The following is a 23,873-nucleotide window of genomic DNA, read 5'->3' as shown; positions in this document are numbered from 1 at the left end:
TCTACTATTTGAATCTTACGTCTAAACCACAAATTTAATGCAGTGAATTTAAAACCCAGAACTTCATTAATACAGTCCATATTTCTAATACACAATGTCAAGTATTTTAAGTTAAATAATTTATGACTACATTTTCTTCCAATGCTTGCACATAGTTTATATTCTTTCATGGAAGAAGGTCTAATTCACATCTTGCTAAAGTGTATAAAAGAATGCTTAGAGTTACCCTTTCTGTGTTTCTGCCTTTTCAATTTAAAGAAAATAAGTTAACACTTGTATACATATTTAAAGATTAGAAAATTCATATCATTATTATATATAATCTTACCAATTTTCATATTTTGAGTTATTTTTGTTTCACTGTTTTAGTATATTATTGAACAATCCTAGAGAACACATTAAAACAATAAAGAATAACAATTATAAAAATTAAAGTTTGACAGCTTACTTTCAAGCTTGCAAATAATTCAAAATTAAGTAATCAAGTAATTTTTTTTTTCAAAACCATATTGAGGATAATTAAGAAGACAGGGCACTTATTACTGACACTCTGTAATGCCTCTATATACTTAACATGTCACTTAATTTCAGTATATTTAATTTCTACAAAGGAAAGTCCAATTAAAGAAAAGGAAGTATTTCTGTAGGTGTTAAATTTTATGATTATGAATAAACATTTGATTAAACTGTTGTAATGCTCAAGCATTATTTAGATTATTATCTTCTTTTCTTCCTCTATGATTCCACAAAATGGCCAGTACTAGTTAATGGACCACTTGTTTAATAAGTTAGATGATTACCAGTTAGATGGAACTAGTACTTCCTTGAAATCACTATAAATCACTATCATCAGAATAAAACTGAGGCCAGAGTTTAAAAGATATAGTTAATATAAATTTAGAACTTTAATAAAAATACAAAGTTTAACAAAGAAAAAGGTTTCATGCTTATTTGCTGATCCTTTGTGCATAAAGTAGCATAATTATGCATTTCAATAGTTCTATTTAGTTATTTAGCAGTTGTGGGACAGGTGAAATCACAAAACATTTTTAACAATTGGGGGGATGGAGACAGACTGATTGCAAAGGTACTATCTTCTTATTTTGAGGATGTTATAACAAAAATACCATAGACTGGGTGGCTTAAACAACAAACATTTATTTCTCACACTTCTGGATGCTGGTAAATCCAAGATTATGGCGCCAATAGATTCAGGGCTTGGTGATAGCCCATTTCTAGCTTGTAGATGCCCATTTTCTCACTATGTCCCCACATGGGGAAGGGGCAAGGGAGCTCTCTGAGGCCCATCTTATTAAGGCACGTATCCTATTCACAAGGGCTCTGCCCTCCTGGACTAATCACCTCCCAAATGCCTCACTACAAATTGCTTCACAGTGGGGATTAGGTTTCAATATGAATTTTAGGAGGAAACAATCATCCAGGCTATAGCAGATTCTTGATTATTCTAACACTGAATGCCTCTGTGTTGAAGAACCCTTGACAAGGAGACTAACTGGGATTATAGGAACATTGACGATGATGGAATAATGCAATGCCCGAACGGATACTTTCAAAAACTCCTAAATTCTCCTGTGGTCTGAGTCATACATTTGGTACTCAATTATGTAAATCTGTAGAGATAATTTTATAAGCATCTATTTTTTAAAATGCTTATCTAGTTTATAAATCCACTGTAATTGTTAATCTATCTTTTTACCCACTTCTACACCTCAACTCCACATCTAAGACAGAATATAAACTCAGTAAATGACTGGGGATTGACTGGCTCCTCACTGAGCATTAGAAACTACCTCCTTAAAAAAAGAAAACAAACAAACATATTATAGTGTATTGCAACTGGGACAGTTTTCACATATCCTGACAGCAACTTCAATACAGCATTTAAAAGCAAAGCTTTCATTTTGTCTAAAATGAACAAGCCTTATTTATGAATCAATTAAAATATGAAGAAAACCTTGCAGAAGACACATAAAATGTGATTGTGAGCTTTTTCTTCTCAAAATCTGACCTTTGAATAAAGGGAGTATTTTGCAAATGAGGAAGCACATGAACACTGCATTTGATTTAACAGCATATAAATCCAACTATTATTTTAGGTGCATGGTAAAGACAGGACATATACTTGTCAAAGTTGTACTTTTCTGACCTTTATATATTGTTTAGGATTACTCTAGGCAATCGACTTTGAATATGCCAGTTATAAATTACCACACTTATGGGGAAAAGCAGGGTTGTTTTTTCTTTCATTGCCAGTTATGTAAGCGGGCCCTGTACCAGTCAGGATTCATATTAGACATAAAGAATGTTGACAGAAAAGGCCCAGGCAAAATATACAAATCCTATAAAGCAGCTATCAATTTAGCTAACTGACTAGCTCTAGACAGTTTGTTTCAACTTTTGAAGGTTTATGGAAAACTCTTTTTTCATTTCATCTTATCATCAAGGTCTAGCTGCCAGCAAATATACAAGGCATTTGGAACTATCAGCATTTGACTTAATATTTTGAGGTTGAAACTGGGATATATCTGCCAGCATGCAGCAAATGCAGTTTAATTCAGGAAGGTGCGTCCTTCATCAGCTGTCTACTCAAGGACAGTCAAGAGCTGCCAATTCAGGGGAGCTGCTCCTTGGAGTGCCCGTAAGTGCTCTTGCCACTCACCCCTGGCCCACAGTACTGAGGGGCGTCAGGGTAGCAGTGGGGAGAAAGAAAACCAAAGAATAGATCTAGTCGCCTTGAAATCTCCAGGATTGGTCACCATCTAGAAATCTAACAAAATCCCCATATTTATTCATGTATTTAAGTATTCAACCAATACAGAGTTTACACTGGAAGGTTCAAACAACAAACACAATAAAATGGTAGCATGGCAGAAAAGTAAAATATATAATATGTTGGGTGTCAGAAGTGTTTAGGAAATGCCAAAACTGGAAAATGGCAAAGGGAGTGTTAAACAATTTCTCTTTTAAAGAGGGCTGTCAGGGGAAGCCTTTCTGAAAGGGTCATGTTTGAGTAACGACCTGAAAAAAGATGGGTGGATCTGCTCTTGGAGATATATATATATATGTGTATATATATATGTGTGTGTGTGTGTGTGTATATATATATGATATGTATGTAAAAATATATATGCATATGTATGCAGGGACATCAAAATGCAAAGACCTCCCCCAAAGCAGGGCCATGACCGAGTGTTACATGATCAGCTAGAAACCAGGATGGCTGAAGTGGTGTGAGTCCTGGGACAGGGGAATTTAGAGAGGGAATGGGGAACAGATGACAGAGAGGTCTTGCCAGCTGTTGCAAAGTCTCTGGCTTTTACATTAAGTGAGATGTTTGCACAGAAGAGGAACATAATCTCACTTACTTGGTGAGAATAGGTCAAGGTAGGGCAGGCAGGGAAACAAGGAGGCCCACTGGAAGCTTCAGTCGGCATGAAGACTCTGGAAAATGTCAGCACACACTCCACCCCATGAGTTACAGCTGAACTTTGATAAAATACATCCACTTGATGTGGTGAATGATTGGTAACCAAAAGTTTTTAGCTTCTGAAGCTTGTGGGCAGGAGTGCACATGGCTGATGGAGGCTATATCCAAGAATTTGCAAGGAGGGAGAAGATAGGAGGGAAGAGGGACATTCTCATAGCCAGCCATGTAAGATTCCACAGCTTTGTGGGCACTAACGAATCTGTGCTAGGAGGCTGCAGAATTTGGAATGAGTCAGGATGGATGAGCATGCGCTGGAGATGCACTTTAGCCAGAGCACTCTAGCTTCTGCTTAGAGAATGGGTCACCATTTAAACCCCTGTTAGTTCTGACATCATCAGATTCACCTTAATCTGCTAATATAAGCTTTTGGACACAGCCTCTGTGCGACACCTCTTCAGGTCCCCAGCACTTAAAAATTCTAGGACAGAAGAGGCATTTATTGGCAGTGGTAAAATGGCAACTCTCAGAATTTACGAAACACCAAACATTGCTTCACATATTTTAATCAGACATAAAATACAGTTCATTAGGGGGAAAAAAACACCTCTCTCAAGTCAAATCTATAATGTACCCACATATTTAAAATAAAGTCTTTACTTAGAATCATTCTATTTTGTAAAAATCAGAAATAATAGGAATCCTCCAGCTCAATTCTTCATTTCATGGAGAGGATTCTGAGACCAAATAAAGATATGTGACTTGCAAATTTGACCTTAGTTCTGGCACTTTTTAGGACACATAAAAATGTGGGTCATGTCAAAGAGTACTGCGCTTATCACGCTAAGAGTATGGAGAAAAGTAGAAAGAAACTGTATGCCTCTGCCAGAAGTGTGTTATTCTCTCACTCGGCCTGTGTGCCAACGGGAAGAAGATACAGGACTTGGAAAGAGAGCCGCTGGATCAGGGCACTGTCAGTGCTCATTTGCAGGCAATTCTGAGCCAGAGGTTCCTGAAGATGCAGGAAGCCAGGCAGGCGCACTCCCAACGGGCGCACTAGTTTATTTAACAGTCGGAACAGCTGGAGAGCACACAGCTAACGACCACTTGAGCATGAAAGTGTCTGATGATTGCAGATAAAATACGACATCCAACACGGATAAAGGTAATAACAATATACAACAGGACACGTGTGCGATGACAGTCCACAACGTGGAAGCTCCATAACAAATTCTAAAAGAGAACCGTCATCGTCGTGTGCATTCTTGTAGAGTACTTCTTTCAGATAAAAAATAATTTAAACAGTCAGAAACATTATCTCTTTTCAATCACCTCAGGGCTCCAAGAGGGAAAAGTGATGCAAAGTTAGCAATGGAGAATAGGAAAGCTTCAAACACAGATTTTTCAGATCAGGCGGGAGTTTTTTGGTGGCATTTAAGGATCATCTGAACAAAATATTTATGAAATGAAATGATCCTCTGGTCAGAGTATCTCTTCCCTTGCAGAAAGGAGAGCTATTAGAAACAAAGCAAGCAGAAAGCAAAGCTGAATTCCAAAGGCCATTGAGCCGCGCTTTCAAACAGCCTCATGTGTGTTTTTAGGCATTTGTCTCACAGCATGTGTCTGTCTCTTTTTTTTTTTACATAACTATCAACTTTATCAGTGATGAAAATGAAAAATGTATCACTCAAAGCTGGTTTGTTTGTTTTTTCATTTTCTGAACTGTACCTTATGTAGTGAGAAATGAAAGTTATCTCTCCTTTTTCCCTAAGAAATACATTTCTGTAACGTCTCTCCACTATCAAAGTGTAACAAACAGCAAGTTCAAGGAAAAAACAGGACACAGCCAGACACACACAGGGCACCCACTTTTTTGAGAACTCACTAGGTGCTCCAAAGTATAGTAGGGTCTGAAAGCCCAGCCATCAAGAAGCAAACTCACTTTTTTGAGAAAGAAACCACTTTTACGCAAATAACACCCCCTTCTCTACACTGCTTCCTCTATAGCATTATTACAATCAGCCATATTAAATATATTTGTTATTTAGATTTTTACTGTCTGATCCCCACTCTGGAATTTAAATCATTGAGGTCATAACTTTTAGCCTATGTTATATGTGGATATTTTCCCCCACTACCTCAATTACTATTTAAATGCATCAATAAAAAAATTACCAAATATTGCTGAAAATTGTTTAATCAAATTGTGGGTAAACAACATAAACCAAGAGGAAGCACTTAATTCTCTCCAAGGTATTTAAAGAAAGCTATAATGAGGTGACACAGACTGGGTATGGTGGTCAAGAAGGGATGAGAGAAGGGGTCTATGTTAGTATATAAAACTGCCTGGCTGTTTCCATATTAATCACCACACAAAGGTTTTTATTCTAAGTCATTTCATTATATTTCTTGTCTCATTAACCACATCAAAAAGTATTCTTTTTAAAAAATAATAATTTTGCAATTTCATTTCTGAGATCCTAGATTCAGAAAGGAACTTAAAAGCCAACCCTTATAAATGCCCAATTTTTGATGAAAGCAAAACAGACTCAAGACGTCGCAGGCATGCGCTTCACCTTGGACGGTGAAATGGACCAGACTGGGCCCATATTCTGAAATGCTCGGTCTTTCTATTATGAACGTCTATGAATCATGAGCTCGATGGTTTCACACAACACAGGCTGCGTTGCCTCAAAGAAATACAATAAAGCTCGAAACTGCTCACGGAAAGACAACTAAACTCTCATTAAAGAAATAGAAGAGCTTTGTACGGGGAGACCTTAAAGATTAGAATCTTCAATCTGGAGACTCTGACACCTATTAAATCATGAAGAAGGTGGAGAGTGTGAAAGCCAAGCTATCCACAGACTTCAATTATACAAGGTCTAAGGGCACCCTTTGAAGTTTAAAAGAGATAAATTTAGGATAAATAATGAGAAGTGCCATACTACCTGATTTATTAGGTAGAGTGCTCATGGAAGTAACATGAGCGGAAAATATAATAGGTTCATAAAAGATTTAGATAAAAAAAACATACAATAAATCAATTCTAGACTATTTAAAAAAGTGGTCCAATATACCATTAATATTGCTTTTATCTTTTTCAAAGTACAGGGCTCTCCTTGCTCTTTAGTTATATTTGAAGCAATCAAGCTTGAACATTTTCACACTGAAATTAAAGAAGCAGGTGTCTTAGTTACATGGGCTCAATGGGAAGAGCTGAAGTGGTGCAGTACTCTAACAGCAACTACTCAACAACTGCTGAACGAACGCGTTTCCTGTAACCAGGATGAATTTTCCAAATGATCATTATGAAAATGCGATTCGATTCACTGAGCTCTCTTTGAGGGTGCATTCTTTTCAAGTGTTTGCATGAAATCTCTACATTTAACTGCAATACCTATAAGATTCTGGAAGAATATATGTATACAAACACTTTGAATAATTATAAAGGCAGAGTACATTAAAATACTTTTCATTTTCAAAATTGAGCTACCAGCTGCTAAAGTGTGCATACATTTTTTGGGACAGTGTGTGTGTGTCTGTATAATATATATATAATATATGTAACATATATATGTAACATACACATATATATATAACAAATTTACAAACATGAAAACATGCCAAAGGCTAAGGCTATTTTTCTACCAGATATGCACTCTAGATTTAAGTACAGGGAAAGTTTTATTTTTGGAGCATCCTTGTCTCCTGGTGCTAGAGATCTATAAAATTTCCTCATATCATAAGGTCCATCAAATGTTAACCTCAGCTGGAAAATATCATCATTATCTATTATTCTCACTCAATAATTATGATTTGCCACATTTTTTACTAAGTATTGAGAGATATCATTTCAGGTTTAGCGTGGGCTTTTACGTTGAATCGTGCTCTCATATCATGATACTTGCTGCTACACTGACGTGAATGATTTGTAGAATAATGTTACTGTAAAATATAAATTAAGCATAAGAGCTTGTACATTTTTTTGCAAAATGATGAACATTTGTATTACCACACAAAAAGTAATAATTGCAAACAAAAATCACAAAACTAATAGCACTCAAATTAACACTAATTTTATATACAGATCCATTTGGTTCACAAAAACTTAGGGGCTGATGAATGTGAACATGGCACCGAGAATTAAAATAGAAATACTTTAGAGATTAATACTTGTAAAGCAGAGCAAACTCTTTTCTGTGTCAAAATTTCAAATAATTCACATACTTTACTGTAACATCATTTGAAGCTCACTTAGCAAACACTCAAAAGACATAATAATCTAACCCCTGTTCTTTTTCCAAAACCTAGTAGAAGCATGAAAGTGACTATGATCCCAATGGAAAAGCGGGCCCTAAAATAATGAGATCAACTGTAACAAGATATATTTATTTACCTTAAATATATATATATATGAATGTATCAAATGTATTTGTATTATCATCTGAAAGCTCACATTTTTCAACATTCATATGACCTGAATCAGGTTTCAGAAACCTAGATTTATGTCATAACCTCAACAAGGCTTTCTAACAGTAAATTGTTAGAAAAATATAAAATCCTCTGGTGGTTAGAGCCACATGGAGAAGAAATGTTATTGAATGTTTTCCTGGTAATAACTATTTAGTTTACTAAAACTCAGTGAGTAGTGTGTGTGTACATGCACTTGACATATTAAGTGGGTCAACTTACGTTACACAGATGAGCTTGAGAGTTTCGAATTGTTCATTTGGCATAGGATCAACAGGCTTTATAATAATTAGCAAGCCATTTTTAATTAGTGTTTTTAAAAATTAATCTATATTTATAACACTTTCTAACAAAGTTATGTATATACAGTGAAAATGGTTCTCTAACTGTAAGCGCATGAAATCCTTAGCTCTATAACTAGAGGTAACTATTGTGCCTCTTTTCCTATGTACAATTTAAAAATATTCTAAGTACTTTCAAAAATATTATTATATGCCTTATTTGCCCAAATGGGAACATTAAAAAATAATGTTACTATACAACGCTAAAAGAATGACATAAAGTTTACTGAGAAATTTATGGCAACCTTTATAAAAATATATTTTATTGATTTTTTAGAGAGAGAGGAAGGGAGAGAGGGAGAGAGAGAGAAACATCAATGAGAGAGAAACATCTACTGACTGCCTCCTGCATGCCCCCTACTAGGGATCAAGCCAGTAACCTGGGCATGTGCCCTGACCAGGAATTGAACTGGAGACCTCTTGGTGCATGGGACACTCAACCAACTGATCCACACCAGCTGGGCTATGGCAACTCTCTCTTTTTTTTTTTAAATATACATATATATATTTTTTTATTGATTTCAGAAAGAGGAAGGGAGAGAGAGAGATTTAGAAACACCAATGATGAGATTCATTGATCAGCTGCCTCCTGCGTGCCCCCTACTGGAGACTGAGCCCTCAACCTGAGCATATGCCCTGAGCGGGAACTGAACTGTGACCTCCTGTTTCATGGGTCTATGCTCAACCGCTGAGCCATGGCAGACGGTCTATGGCAGCTTTTTAAATTAGCTGTTTTAGTGATTTTTCCTCCCTCAATGCAAACCTTCTCTTCATTATTCATAAATTTTGACAACTCAATTGTACACATTAAAACAGTCCTCTCCCTGCCGGGCGTGGCTCAGCAGTTGAATGTCGACCTAGGATCCGATTCCTGGTCAGGGCACATGCCCGGGCTGTGGGCTCGATTCCCAGTAGGGGACATGCAGGAGGCAGGTGATCAGTGACTCTCTCATCATTGATGTTTCTCTCTCTCTCTCCTTCTCCATTCCCCTCTCTGAAATCAATAAAGATATGTTTTTAAATAAATAAATTAAATAGAACAGTCCTTAAAATATGCCACTGTTGTACTTTTACATGATAAATCTTACTTATTTTTGCCAATTTTCTCTCATTGAAAGCAAACAAACAATAAAAATAAGTCAATAATAAACAGAAATTGTATAATAGAGAAACAATAAATTTTTTTTTCTATCATCAATACATGTATAAAATTGTTTTACCTTGGCTAAGGAAAGTCATCAATTTAGCAGTTATTGAGTGCCTGTTATGGGGTAGAGTTTAAGGATAGAGGGAAAGTACCATAATATCAGAGCTGGCATTCTGGTTCTCTAACTTTCAAGCTTTATGATGCGTGAAAATGATCTAAGCTCTCTGTGCCTTAGTTCTCTCATTTGTAAAATGAAGACAATAATATTACCCATCTTTAATATGATGATTAAAATAAATACTAGATGTAAATCACAATGTACAGTATCTAGCACTTGTAAAGTTCTCAATAAATGAGTTATCTTTATTATAGGTATTATCAATATTAATAATTTACTTTAAAATTTAATAACAAAACTAACATATAAATAATCACTGTTAGTGAAGGCACAATGATAGTTTTAACTATAATATTTAGGGTATGTACTGTATACAAATATAACACTAGTATATTACATGAATTATCTCAATTTTAAAACATAAGTTCTACTTTGTCTTTTGCCAATAACTGGCTATGAGGCTAAGGACAAGTTGTTTTCTCAGGATTTGTAAAATAATTGTATTTGAGAGGAAAAAAGTGTTAAGATTTATAGACAATCTGTTTTTCGTCCTAGGTTTTTTTAAAAAATAGTAAGAAGTTGAAAAATAGTTCCAGGATGATGGTCAATGATGGAAGTGTCCCTTATCACTCGAGGCTAAATTATCTTGGGTAAACAGGTATGCTATGTTTTAGATTAAAACTGAGAGCTAGAAATTTCTAGCTAAAAGTGTCTTGGGTTGTTTCTTGTTTTTTTTTTCTCACCAAAGGTGGTGATTTCATATGTTTCTTTCTATATTTATGATTATTCATTTACCATCCATCCTGCAAAATAACTTTGCCCTAAGCAGTAGCACTAAATGTGAATGTGATATCATCGAAAGGTTTCTTCTATATTTTAAACATTTCTAAATAACACCATTTCAATTTGTCTCCCTTTTGGAGCTGAAATAAATACTTTATATATTTATTTGAAATAATAAACAGTGTGTAGCACTGCACAGAAAAAAACCCTTAGCAGTCTTTTGAGCATAAAAGCAAATCAATAGTAATATCTCTTAGAATAGAAGCACTTTTGTTGACAGAGGGAACAGGGTTTAATGGGAAGCAAAGTAACCTTTGTTTTAGTCAGACTCTGGGGCTGTGCATGAGAAATGACATGCTCTGACACTTGCTTTATAGTAAGAGACAGCCTGGTGTGTTCCAGACAGACAGACAAACTGATTTGCCTTATAAAGATGGACAACTTATGGCTTTAACACATAACATAGAGATCATCATCACAGGGGGTTTTGCAATTTTATAAATTTCTCTTCAGTTCCCAGTGACCTCTATTCTTTTAATTAAAGTTAATCACCCCAGTGCCCAAAAGAGAGGCAGTTCACACTGTGGCCTGTAAATCTGAGTAAGTGACCCCCATGTCCAATTTGGAATTGAAGTATTACTCAGGTTCTCAGGAGAAGGGTGATGGTGATGATAATGATGAAGAGTAACAGTAATACTTTAGGATGTTAGCATAAATATGTCCAGATAGATAGATGATGATAGATAGATAGATAGATAGATAGATAGATAGATAGATAGATAGATATAGATGATAGATGATAGAGATGATAGATGATGATAGATAGAGATGATAGATGATGATGATGATAGATGATAGATAGATAGATAATAGATAGATAAGAAATAGTTATAGCTATAGCTATAGATATAGAACTAAATTAGAGGAAATACTTGTTGCCCATCTTTTGCTATGGGAAATGTATAAAGAAAATGCATTCTTGTCAAATTTGTTTATTATTGCCTTCAGGTAATAAAGTGAACAAGGAGGGCTAAGTCCATATAAGCAATCAATGACTTATCAGATTTCAAAATGGAGACCTGCTTATTTCTGCTCCTAGGAAGTAACTGTGTGTGTTTTTATGTTTACTTCCTTTTAAACTTACTGGAGAAGCAGTATCCATGGGTCCTGCTCTCATTCAAGTTTGTCATTAGGATACAAAAAACCTAGGAAGAGAGGTTTGATGTTGGATGAATACGTACGTTACACTATGTGAATTATAAATGTTCTTGTATTCATGGGAAAATGAAAGCAAAGAAATTTGTTTTTCTGAGCTTCCACTGAAAACCACATTCAATAACCAAGGACTGCTGGCATCAGTTCTGTGCTTTTCATGCAGGCTGCATATTTACATTTAAGTTTTCCAAAATACAAAAATAACAATAATGAAGGCCGTGGTTTCTTTGTCCTGCACACCAGAGGATGCTGAAAAGAATTATGCCTTGAGAAAGTTAAACATTTAAGGAGTCATTACAGTGGGTTTGCACCTGCACAATAAATTATATTTTAGCTTAAAAATTTTATCTTGCTTCAAAAGTGTTTAAATTATTTTGCTTATAATTTTGCAAAAAAATATTTTTATGATTGATATAAACATGTAAAAACTTAATTAATAAAAATGTAGTCATTTTAATGCCATTTTATAGTCCTTAAAGTAAGTTTACTTTGGTGTCAATGCTTCCAAGTGCAATGTTCAGTTGGAAAACTAACTGAAGTGAGAGGATTCCCTAGTATACTGAGACATGGCCACAAGGTGGCTCCAAACACCGCAATATGCTGTTTTATTTCTTGATGCGTGAATAGAATTTTACCAGAAATGTAATAGCAATTTACCCTATAAATGGGTCAATACTTCAAAAAATACAAACTCATTTCAACCTTCTGATTAAGCTATGAGTATAATTTGTACTATTTTAAAAAGCAAACATTGAAAACAACGCATCAAATGTTTGAAAACCTTGAAGAATTTGATGGATTTTAGTCTGCATAATTAATTATTCAATATTTACTTTGTAGGTTTTTAAAATTAATTTCTCCTTTAATTTTGCACAATTCTATATTCACTTGATTTCCAACTAAATGAAAGGAAAATATCTGAAAGTTAATGAACTTTATTTTCTCACATGATTAAAGAATTTTAAAACTAAAGAGAAAGCATGTCTAAATTTTAGCCCTTGGAAGACCTAATTCTAAAATTACTTCCTTTTAAAAAATCAACTAAAGTATGTAATCTTAATAGAATATTTTAAATTAGCCACCCTAATCAGTCAGCCATAGAGTTAGTTCATTTAACCAAATATCATAGTGAAGCCATGAAAACAAAATGAATGCTTTTAAATGATCACAGCATTTAATAAAGATGATATGAAGAAGATTGTGACTTTGATTAAACAAATAATAAACAATTAAATGGCTAACAAATGCAAACATATAGTGATGAAAAAAATGAGAATTAGTGTTACTAGGTTCACAAAATTATACCTGTTGTCCAGATTTTTACTCTATTATGACTTACCTTTCCAGGTGGGTGGAAAAGATAAAGTACTAAGTATATTCTTTAAATATGTGAACTTCTAACATAAATATATTAATTAGTCCTGAATTATAAATAAACTGAAAAACAAAAACTGTGATATAATTCTAAATTTTAAAAACAAAGTTTTAAAAAGAAAGGTGTTTACGGACGCACAGAAAGGTCTGTTTTATTACCTTAATATTTTGGTTTGTTTATATAATCCACAGAATTCATTCCAGATGCTTTTTTAATTATTGTATAAATAGAGTCACAAAAAGAAAAGAAGAAAAAAACCCCCAAAAATTAAACAGGGATTTAAAATTGATCTTCACATCACCTTGAACGTGGAGAATAAAAAGAATGAACTATCTAAATAAAACCTGCTCCGATGCTCACATTTTGCAGCAGATGATACGTCTTCATCAGGCAGCTTCCGGGAGCTAGGCCGAGAAAGTGGTGTCCCTCTGACCTTTCAGCTTGCAATATACTGCGGAATTATTCCTGAGATTTATAGGTATCCCAGCTTTAATGCGATTATTTCTGTAATGCATTGCCCTGTTCATCACTCTCGCTCTAATTCCCATGACTCTGACCTCAAGGAGAATCCGCGAGAGGCCCCGTTCGCGCGGCGCGATCGGGCGGCGCGTGTTGCACTGAGCGAGTTCATGCGGCCGGTGGAACTCAGGACCGTCAGTCTCCAGCCCGCGGACCTTTCCCCCTCCTTCGGCTCTTTTTGGGGTCCTTCACATCATTTCCAAAACTCATGTCTGTTCATTCCCTAGCTCTTGCAATGACTACGCATGAATCGGAGAGTGTAATTTAAGCTTTCGGGTTAGTCTCCCTTTTTGAAACTGACATCTGAACCCTTATTAGGGAATGAACATATTTTAACAGTTACATGTGGAGCCCTTTCCAGTTACAAGAGATTGTAACGAGTCCGTTTTAATAATAATAATAGATAAACTAACTGTGTCTTTAGAAATTGTATGGTTCAAACACTAATTTTCACAAACCAAAAAAATATATATATTGAAATGAGAATTTATGAATGTTACTGATAGAATCAGAGACAAAATAAGACTTAAAATGACAAGGATTTCTCATTTCAACTCAAGCATAAAATTATTATTATGTAATACAAGTTAAATTCTTCAAAAAATTTAAAGTCGCAGCCAAGTCATATCATATGCTATGGTTAAAACCCCCCACACTGCCCAGCCGGGCGTGGCTCAGCGGTTCAGCATCGACCTGGGACCCAGGTGATCGGGGTTCGATTCCCGGTCAGGGCACCTGCCCGGGTTGCGGGCTGCAGCTGATCAATGACTCTCTCATCATAGATGTTTCTATCTCTCTCTCTCCCTCTTTTCCTCTCTCTGAAATCAATAAAGATATATTAAAAAAAATAATAAAACAAAATAACCCCCCCCCACTCAATATTAATGAAAAAGCACAGGTCACATGAATTTTCATACAGTAAAAAATAATAAAATAATAGGTAACGATAATAATACGTAGCACTAGAACACCTATTGTATAACAGGTATTAGGCCTTTACAGTTATAGTTTCTTTTAATCATGACAATTGCATTATTATGTATGTACAATTATCAACCCATTTTACAGATGAAAAACTACCAGGAATATTAAATATTAAGTATATTTAATATTAAATATATGGTGATATATGATTTAAACCCAAACAGTTTGGTACTGTGGGCCATGCTTTTATCCATCAAAGAAATTCTAAGAAAGGCAATCTTGCCAATCTTGCCACTATAAGAAAGGCACGTCTCACTGTGTAGTTTCCCTATGAAACATGACCTTCATCAGCTGTCTTCACAAAAACAGAATACTGCATGGAAGAAACCTTTTCAGGGTGACCAAGTTGATACTCAATGGCTTCTATGGAGTATATATTTTAATTGCTTGTGGGGCTGTGGAAGCTTCTGTTCATAAGAATTCTCAGCAAAAGTATTTTGGGGTCCACTTGGTCTACAGCTATATACCTTTTATTTAGGCTTCTTGTCTGGAATGGGAAGATTAGTCTCAAATTTGAGTCCTGGCCGCAAGATGACAATTGGCTATTTCGAATGTGAAGTACAACATAAATCTCCAACCACGATGGCTGGTGAAGCAGAATTCACTCTTGGGAATCCGCTGAATGGATAGGAGGCGAAACTAAAATGTATCTTGAACTAATTTGCTAACTTATTCTGATATTTTCTTGAGAGATGTCATGTGGCTTTGAATACAATAATGCAAATTTTAGGAAAAATAGGTGAAATTAGTGCCCCGTGTTGTTCATTCTAAAAGTACCTAATATTCATCCTTCTTACATGTATCAAAACAGGAATATACTAAGTCATGTGATTATTCCTCTAGTGCCTCACTGTAGCAGAGGCTGGTTCTGTTTTCCTCTCTCCATGAGTGTGCCTCAGGATGCTTGCATAGTGTCTGCTTAGGGTAGAGCTTAAAGAATTGGTGATTAAAGGAATAAAAGAAAGAAAAGAAAGAAAAGAAAAGAAAAGAAAAGAAAAGAAAAGAAAAGAAAAGAAAAGAAAAGAAAAGAAAAGAAAAGAAAAGAAAAGAAAAGAAAAGAAAAGGGAGGGAGGGAGGGAGGGAGGGAGGGAGGGAGGGAGGGAGGAAGGAAGGAAGGAAGGAAGGAAGGAAGGAAGGAAGGAAGGAAGGAAGGAAGGAAGGAAGGAAGGAGGGAAAAGGAAGGGAAGGAAGGAAGGAAGGGAGAGAGAGAGAGAGAAAGAGAGGGAGGGAGGGAGGGAGGGAGGGAGGGAGGGAGGGAGGGAGGGAGGCAGGGAGGGAGGGAGGCAGGGAGGGAGGAGATATTGAGAGGTTTCTTCAGTAGTTTATATAAAAAAAAATAAAAACTGAACACTGTGTTATGTGAAGATATTAGATGACTGCCCATTGATATTCTGCTCTAATTTAACCTATTCTATGAAAACTGAAACATTTAGAACTCCCAACATTTTTATTATAAATCATATCATATAATATTTCATTGTGATTATCTCACATTAGAACCACCTCTTCTCAAATACAAAATCTGTATTGGATCCATCTTTATATCTCTAGGTGTGGCACTGGGGGAATGGTTCATATAAATTTCTCCCAAAATAGATGATGTTAATTAGAGGCTGAGAAAAAATTGAGCAAGTTATGATTTTGATTTCAGGAGATCATTTAAATTTATAAAGAAAAATGCAAAAGAAAAATATGACACATGCAAAAGAACAAATAGCTACACACAGTAGCCAAAAATCAAAAGACAGTTAAATTAATGATTGTAAACTTTACCTTATCATTGTAGTTAGCCTATTAGCACTATTAAAAATTGAAATTGTCCGTAAGGATGTTTTGAGGATAGTGCGTTATATGCAACATCTTAGTTTGCTTCTAGAAAGATAAAGACTCTTCTCATCCACACTTTTTTCACATTGGACTTACTTAGAAATGGGTTTGGTCGAGCCCCTACCAATGAAGTGCAGTGAAGTCTGCTCTGAAATCAAGACTATGGTTGCCATTTCTTTAACAGGCACAACTCCACTGGTTGGATGCTCAGTAGAGGCTGTGCACCTCACACGGACAAAGAAAGAAAACATGTCTTTCCCTTACTTAGTTCAGATTTCATTCTCTGTGATGAAGGATCCAGCTCCAAGAAAAGAGTTGAGTCAATAAATTATTTCTCTTAACTTAGATTTTAGGGACATTTAATATCCCCAGTATTTCTTTTTTTTACTGTTGAAAATACTTGTATCTATTTCCAAGACAGTGAAGTTTTACAAATAAATAAATAAAAATATGTAGAACAACCTAATTATTAAATGAAAAACTGGGGCATATATTTTTAAAAGGCATAGCAGCTAAAAGAGAATCTTAGAAAAATGTAGAGTTCTCGTTTTTTGGTGTGTTTTTTTTGCATGGATCCAGAGAGCTGTGTCAATAGGGAAAAAGTCATTTATGTAGTATAGAAATTCTATAGAAAATCACCACTCTTCATTCCAGCAGGATAAAAAACAAACAGAGAGAGAGAGAAGAGAAAGGGGGACGCGTGCTTCCAAGCACACATCTATACTTAGCATTCAATCTGGAACCAATGTCCCAAAGAGCACCTGCAGCCTTGGTGACAGGAGTAGAGACAGGAAGACTTTCCATAGGTTCTTAGGCCCGGGGAAAGGCTTGAAGTCAAGTTTAGGGAGCTAGAGACAGAACAGATGTTCATGTTGGTGGTTTTCATTCTCCAGAATCTACATATATAAATGCCACTCTGCTGACAAAATGCAGTTCAAGACCACAGAGCAGGAACAACCCTCAACTTATAATTCTTTACGAAGAACGAAGAATAAAAGACTAAGACTAGGAAGAATGGGAATGGGAAGGACAATAGGAAGGAGAACGTTTTCATACTTGGCTAGTGGTGAGCTACTGCGCCCTCAGTTCCTGTTAATTTGATTAAATAAGTTGATATACAGGTTCGTTTATTCCAATGGTTTCTTCTCTCTCTGTTATTGAAAAGCAAACCAACACCACACTGTAGTTAAGAGAACATATAATTCATATTCTGTATTTTATTAGCAAGAGATTTAAACCAATGAATTAGCGGCGGTAGAGATTTATTTATTTTTAGTTTCTTTAAAGCAAGTATTTTAAATAAGATAATGAATGCATATACTTATATGTGGAAGGTTTACATGGCAAGCGCAAAACCATTCAAGTCCCTCAGTTCAATTATGCTCAAATCTACCTATGAGGCTGTTAATTTGAAGCTGATACTGAGAGGTGAAAGAATCCAGAAATATAGGGAACTTCACCTCAATTTGAGGCCTGATTCAAGAATTACAGAGACATTCGTGACTTTTCAAAATCCCAGAAGTTACCATGGTTTTCAAATGGAGTTGGTTTTACTTGATTTTATTGGGTGTAGACTTACATGAAAAAGGAGTGTCAGTCACATTTCAAAAATGTATGATATTAGCATATGCGAAAAATGTACTTAATAACGTAGGCACCTTTAATCTGTTTATACAACTATGACACATTTTTTACATATTTAAGTACTATGTAAACATTGCAGAAAATTACCAGAATAACCCAAGTTAAAACATTAACTTTATTCCATTTATTGATTAATTTTCCACACATTCTGCTTAACTTGATTACAGTTACAATTTCTGTTTCCCGATATTTCAACTTGAAACGAGAGAAATGGTAGTTTTTTACTCTACAATATCTAGAACAGTCTTTTGCTCATTGTTTATAAGTTTACGTTTTAAGATTACAAACTGGTAATATTTATATATTGCAACAAAGAAGAATCAATGTGTCTAATCAAAGGTTGCTTTTGAAAACATACGATCTATGTTTAATTTATTTTTAAAATCAGGGCTCTGTCAAACTATTTCAATATTCTCTGTTACAGTAAATCAACAAAGATTCCCAATCAATAACTGATACACCGAGTATAATAACTCATGTCTATGCATTCCATATCCTGATACTTTGGAGAAGTCATTTCATTACGAATGGTGAATGCCCCATTATTGCTTGCTAGTGCAATAAACTACATTGGTGCCCATTTCAAATCCTTAGAAGCCTACGTGTTGTAATATCTGTAAGAACTGCTTTCATGTTAATGACACACTCTAGCCAACTGAACGAACATATACTTTATGCTCTAATGCAAAGGATAAAGCAATGAACCCAGTGTATAATGTAGCAGATGATAAAATAGTGGCCATAAAAATCACAAGATTTAGGGAAATATTATTTCACATAGGGTGATATAAAAAAGTGCATGGAAAACTCATTTGAGGACCTTTGTAACTGTCGTAAATGAGAGAGGGTGAAGAAAGAGGGGGGGAGAAAAAGAGAGGGGAGAAGGGGGAGGGAAGGTCAAAGAAAGAAGGGGGCCAGAAAGAGGAAGATAGAGTGATCAGCAGGGCCCTGAAGCGTTTAGACATGTCATTTAATGGTGAATGTCTGATTGTGAAGCAATGTTGTAATATACCTTATGCTTAATTCTGCTGTAAAACTTGAAATGTGATTTAATTTATATTTCTGTGTCATGTAGAGTATTTAGAATCAAGTCTACTTCTAAAAGAGGGGGAGGGGATTTGAGATTGAGATCATATGGTTTGGCAGCATGCTTTATAAGGTTACTGACAAACTCTCTAAGGACAAGCATTCCTCTACTACAGGGGGTTGTTTATATGAAGGCATCTCAACCTCCCACAGGCAGTCCTGATTTTCAAGGAATGCTATATTTATTTCCTAAAACGAGGTAAAATGTTATTTTGTTCATTCATTCTTACTCAATTTTCAGCTTTCCCTTTCTTTAAATACACCACCAATATGGTAATGTTTATACAGACAGCATCATACACATTTCAAGAGAGAAATAAAAATATAAAGACTTTGGTGAAAACAAAGCACATTTATTCTTAAAAAAAAAAAATCAGCTTACATCTTTGTGATCCGTTCCATTGGTAATAAAGAGTTAAGCAAAAGTTGTATGGAAACATTTGTTTTAAAACTCTCTGATTATTTTAACGGATCAATGTTAACATTACATTAAGGATAATGCATTCCCAGAAATCTACAACTTTAATGTGACGGATGTGATTTTTTTTTACAATGTTTGCCTCTTGAGTGAATGGATTGAGGAGTGACAAAGAAGGTATGGCTAAGGCACAAATGGCCTCATGCGCTTTAGGTACCCTTACAAAAGACAACACAAATGGATTTTAAAAGGGCTCAAGGTCTTGTACTAAAATGTCAAGTGAGGTGAGGTTGCTGTTTGTAGGGCAAGTGGGAAGCAAAGGACAGAGGTGCCTGAGCTGACATTGTCATCTCAGAAAACAGGCACTCCGTGTTGGCTGTCTGAAATTTTATTCTTATGCATGAAAAAAAATTCTGTAATTTTGAGTGTGGAACTTATTGGAGGTAAAAGCAGGAAATGTTATATTAGCGCTCTGTGGACTTAATCTAATGCTTTAGGAAAAAAAATTTAAATGTTTAAATTCAGGACATTTTTTTCTGTCTGCATATTTCAGGTTATTACAATTATGACAAAATATTTTTTCTATCTGCATATTTCAGGTTATCATAATTATGACAAAATGCCATTTTCTTGATGAACACATTGGTCTGAATAAAGTGTGATGAAAAGGAAAACAGGTTTTCCTATGTTAACTTCCATTTCTCAAATATGTGCTCATAATGCTAATCCTTGGACCCTGATGCTTTCTTCAAAATATTCATAATAGGGACCATATGCCCAGTACAGTGCTTCCTCAATGTCACCATGGCTCAGCATACAGCTAACAAGGAGGACAGCACCTTTCTTGCTACTTGATTTTTAGCTCCAGTCTATTTCAGACATTACTGTGCAATCTACTATGGTTAGAAAAGTGACTGTTCTGAAACCCTATCCAGATAATATTTTAATCAAAAGTAGAGTTTGCAAACAGAGACCTGATATTTGGAGATCAAATGTCTGCATAAAATTACTTATGATTGGTATAAATAATTTTTATTTTTCTGCATATTTTTGGTTACTTTAAGTGTTTTACAAGCAATTCCGACGTGGCAACAGTATTAGAATGTAATTTGCATAGTAAAAATAAGGATATATTATGGCCGAAGCTCTTGAAACCCAAGGTCTAGACCAGAGGTAGTTGGGTTCACATCGTGATTTGTAGTAATTGCTTACTATGCAACACTATTACTGATAATAACACAACACAAATATGGTTCACTTTGCTGCTGAATCAGCATCATCGGAGCTAACGCCGCTCCTGTGCTGCAGCCTAGCGGAATGATTCGGTATAAAAATGACATATTCCAGGACGCGGTGTGAAGCACTTGCTGCAAAGTAGGTTAAGAAACAGAGGAAAAAAGTCATATGCTCAGAAATCCCACAGACAATATATACTCTGCCCCAGTTCCTTGTTTATATGGAAAATGAAGGGAAGATCAAGAAATGCCCCTGAAGTCTGAACAGGGTTCACCTATTTGGGAATGAACCTTTTCAGTTGCAAATATTCTCTTTTTCAACAACAACAACAAAACCATACCTCCTTCAGATGACACTAACTTTCTTAATAATGTGCCAGAAATGCATATCTCTGTGGACAGAAAATCAATTTTCCATCCCTTTTCTCTTTTCTTTGAAAGAAAATCTGAGTATAGGTCAAGATTTTACAGTGCAGTATCAAACCGAATACCTAAATATTACTGCCTTTCCCCATAAGCATTAATTTTTATACGCATCTAGGAATATCACCTGGAGCAACGACAGGTGCCAGGGCATTTAACCACAGACCTCACACATAATGCATACGTCTGTGTGACTGTCATACAGATTATAGGCTGCTCTCCTATTTCCCTGGTTTTCCTCTTTTCTTTTTGTTTTCCAAGACATCTACGCGTATGGAATGTTATTCTTTCACTGGAGTCAGGGAAGGCATATGCATTCGCCGGGGAAGTCAATTTGTTAAGAGAAAGTCATTGAAACCAAAGAAGTAACTGATTTAATGAAAGCAGACGCTGGCTCAGACTTCAAAAACGCAGCCAGAAAGGAAAAAGAAAGAAGTAAAAGCAAATGAAAGAAGCAATTTAAAAAAAAAAAATGTCTTGATCATCGGAATGGATTTGGATTTGACAGGTTCCTAAGCCACAGAGACACTCTGCTTCTATTTGTTGGTGCCCCAACCCCTTCCCCTCGCACCCCAATAAAGCACGACCCCCTCCTGCATCAGCACCGAACGCATATGAGCCTCATCACCACCTTGCAGGGAGGGGGCCGGGCAGCTTAGCCAGGCAGCTTGCCCTCTGCCCATGTCTCTACCACACGGCCCTTTTCTTTTTTCCTTCATCACTCTAACTAAAAAGGAACCAGGAGCTCTTGTCAATGACATAATGTTTTCACGAAAGTTCTGCTAATTAAAAATCCTCACCATACCAGACCTAAAAAAAAAATGAACACGCTCCTGCCAAGTGTTATTCACCACAGAGACGCTCTTGTAGCTACATTTTAAGGAGGCACAGGGAGGGGGATGGTGTCGAGGGAAAAAGTCCACCAACCTATGCATTGAAGTATTAACAGTCGTCCACATCCGAGGGACAGATCATTTTTAAATAGGTTCTTCAAGGAAAAAGAGAAAGGAAACAAAAAAGAACGCATCTCCAAACAGCTGAGAGTAATGGATGTGTAGTTTGGGATAACAGAAGCTTTTACTGGAATGAAGAACCACAATGATAGGAAATAGATACGGTTTTTTGGAAGCAAAAGATGAGAGGTCAGTGTTCAAATGACGTTCGTCTTGATTGCACCTGTCGATCCCTCTTTTTTTAATGATAAGGAGATGATAGGTTTTTATTGCAGGGGCATAAAAACACTTTCAGACTACTGCTTTTGCCCATACTCACAGTGCTATCAATAGTTACTTGTTGGGAACACGCATTTAGACTTGCAATGTGCTGCATTAATTTAACACCACATAAAATATGGATTTTATTGCAGCAGAGACAATAAATGCTGCAACTGCTGACTACATGCATTTAATCTCCCCTCTTCATCCTATCCCCCCGCCTCATACTTCTGACTCAGACATAGAAATGTGAATATGGGAATGATGCCTATTCCATTTCTGATAAATGCCAATCTATTTTATTTATGTAGATGCTTAGTGACCATTGACTGTTTCAAGGAATCTGTCTTCTGCCTGTCATTTCTCTTTACATGAAATGTACAATGAACGATGATTATGAATAAGTGCAGAGTGAGTCCATTCAGATAGAATGTAAAGTAATGTTAGATGATGCCAGAGTTCACAGCAACAATGTTCCCTCTCCAACTGATTTTCAAAATACAGAACAAGTATGAACATGCCAAATTTCACTCCGTAACACATTTTTAGCATTTGTTCAAAGTGAATAAATTCACAAACTGTAATATCACGGCCCACGGTTGAGCATAATATATAATTCATCCAGTTTTACATCAGCTCTATAGATATTCAAAGCAGTGGATTCTAGAATCCAATATATGCGTAGTTTTATGCATACCCATTTATGTATTAAATATGACCATTTGGAAATAATTGCTACATACAACTTAAAAGCAAACATTTACCCCCTAGGGAAAGGAAATAAAAGACCCTTAAGGGAGTTAAAGAAAAACAAAAACCACCACACCAAAAAGAGCGAGCCGAAGTCGTCCTACCTTTTTTTCTCAGCCTCGGGATAAAGGAAGTTGGTGCCAGCCCGGACAGCCCTGGAGAAAGGGTCACTACGTCCCGTTTTTGTGTGTTGCCGGCGTTATTTTCTCCCCCGGCTTCTACTTCAATGCAACTCCAGCTTTCTCGCAGCATCACTTTTAACTCTGGACGTCAGGGAGCCGAGGCGAAGCGGGCGGGGCGGGGCGACTCTCTGCGATTGGCTTTCCCTCCGCGCCTCCGACGGGGGGGCCGGGAGGGAGGCCGGGGCGGGGGGCCCCGCTCGGGCGCGGGAAGGGGCTGCGGCGGCGGCGGCCCGGGGTGCGGGGGGGGGGGCGCGCGGGGCAGCGCGCGCCTCTGCGGCTCGGCGCGCGCGCGGCGCTCGGCACGTGAACGCGGGGGGCGGGCGCCCCGCCGGCGGCCGGAGGAAGGGTCCCCGCCCCCGCCCCGCCCCCGCCCCCGCCGCGCGGAAAGGCCGTTTCCCGGCCGCGGCGATCGCGCCGTCCCCCGCCGCGTCCGCGAGACAGCCCCGGGGCGCGGCGCCGCAGCGGGGCCCTGGGCCCTCCCCGGGCACGTGCGCCCTGCGCCACCCTCGCGCCGGCGCCCGCGCCGCGGGTTCGCGGGCCGCCCGCGCTCCCCGGGCGGTCTCTGCGGCGCTTTAAAATGTTGATTTTTGCCCTCGGCGAACTTCCCCCGCCTCGATTCTCCAGACACCTTCTTTTTGTCGCTTACTGTCCTGCGAGAACGCACCGCCTGGCTCGTGGTCCTGGAAGCCCGTGA

At 36.9% G+C, this 23,873-nt stretch overlaps 1 protein-coding gene across 2 annotated transcripts in view; it reads right to left on the bottom strand.

Annotated features, from left to right (window-relative positions):
* CDH10 (cadherin 10) overlaps positions 1 to 23,270 on the bottom strand; it is a 125,430-nt gene extending 102,160 nt beyond the window's left edge. For both annotated transcript variants that reach the window (XM_087815334.1, XM_087815335.1), the window contains exon 1: positions 23,102 to 23,270. The gene's annotated coding sequence lies outside the window, so the exon portion shown is untranslated. The remainder of the gene's footprint in view (positions 1 to 23,101) is intronic.
* Between the last annotated feature and the right edge of the window lie 603 nt (positions 23,271 to 23,873).

This window comes from Miniopterus natalensis, chromosome 3 (genome assembly GCF_054644295.1).
Source record: "Miniopterus natalensis isolate mMinNat1 chromosome 3, mMinNat1.hap1, whole genome shotgun sequence".
Lineage (NCBI taxonomy): Eukaryota > Metazoa > Chordata > Mammalia > Chiroptera > Miniopteridae > Miniopterus > Miniopterus natalensis.
Note: the sequence above shows the minus strand (reverse complement) of the source record. Positions and strands in the feature narration are given on the sequence as shown.